We start from the raw sequence: 1,722 nt of genomic DNA, 5'->3' as shown, positions 1-1,722 counted from the left end.
GGTACCAGCCACATTGAAACTGAGGCCTGCAAGATAGCTACATTGGGGGTGAGGGCTTTCAGAAGGGAGACGTACAGCTCCATACAGAAACACAAGTAACACAAGCAGCACATTGATAGAATTACCAAGACCCTAGAAATGTAACCCTAATAAATGAGCAATCCCCAAAGTAATGGGCAAATCTGGTAACACATACATTCACAGTGGGTGAAATACACCCCCGTAGAAGGTAAACAAATCATGGCAGAGGAGAAGTTGGGGGTTGGACATACTGAAGGAGGAGAAGAGCCCCATCCCAAACATTTGTGATAAGAAGGATACAGTAGTTATAGTCACATGCATAGTTTTTCATTGTGTGAAGGTGAGCACAAAATATGGCCCTGTTTCCTGGCTGCTCTTGGCTCTGGACTGGAGCCAGAGACTAGTTGCAATGCTGCCCACTATCCTCCCCACACGTTGGCACGCAGACTCCATCCTCATCAAAAGTCTCAATACTTCCCCTCACCAGCTTTGTACAAAAGACTACATGTCATTCATGAACTTTCTTCCTGCCTTATCTTCTCTTTCATAAAACTGTTACTAACCCTAAGTACATCAAAATTTAATGCACAAGATTGCCAGAGAGGTTACATGGGAGCAGCTTCTCTGCTTTAATCCATGATACTGATTTTTGACACATCAAGTTTGTTTAAATGGCTTAGTATGCCCTAATGCCACACAAACCTCACATTAGTGGGATCATTATGAGACCTACACAGATGCACATTATGGGGATTTTCAGTGCAAGAGGGGGAAAAAAAGAAACAGCAAATGCTTTCCAGCTGGCATATTTAAATGTTCTTCATCTTCATCTGAGATGTGCAGGTTAATTTCAGCTGATGACAGATCTCTCATCCAAATGTTGCTTCACGTAATATGAGCCCATTATCTTCACTCTGTGATGAACTTAGACAAGGGAACAGACTAAAAATCATGCCTACATCCCTGCAATCATATCTTACTTAAGCTTATTAACTTTTAAATATAGAAACAAGACACAAGATTTGAACACAGGCCCTTAAACTAATTACACACTTTCATGTGCAATGCATCAGAAGTATTAAAGGAGATAACACCTTAGAGACCAGCTGGTTTGGGTCATGCCATCTACTTCCTGCTGCTTGCAATAATGATAATAAAGAAGGGGCTGGCTGCTAGAGCTGAGTGCCAGATACTAACCATATGGCAACAGTGCAACATACAATGAAGAATAACATTTATACAGAAAAACGGATGTCTCAAGATAGTGAAAAGAAAATGTAATGGAGCCCATGTATATATGATACCTTTATTTCATATCTTATAGTTTACCATCTCAGTGTTGGAAATATTGTACTATAATTTGAATTGTGAAATATTTCGTACTTCCCAGGAACTGGATCAGTATTCTTTGAACTCACCAACTAATTCCCATCTGGACAAAGAATGGACAACTGGACACTCATTCTATACCTCACGGGGGCCCTGATTCAGGAAAGTAACCCTATATCATGCAACAGGTCAGATGCAATCATCTATTCTCTGTCCTAAGAATGTATGAATGGGACTTAAGCCTGAAATTAAAAGGAGAACATCTGTTCAGGCATTCCAATCATAAGACCAGTTTACAGTTAGAGCAGGAGGAAGGGAAAGAAATATATAAAAATTAATGTGACAAAAGAAAAGAAGTTGAATCTTGTGTTT

Source organism: Gavialis gangeticus, unplaced genomic scaffold, assembly GCF_001723915.1.
Source record: "Gavialis gangeticus isolate Ggan-Ray unplaced genomic scaffold, GavGan_comp1, whole genome shotgun sequence".
In the NCBI taxonomy this organism is placed as follows: domain Eukaryota; kingdom Metazoa; phylum Chordata; order Crocodylia; family Gavialidae; genus Gavialis; species Gavialis gangeticus.
Note: the sequence above shows the minus strand (reverse complement) of the source record.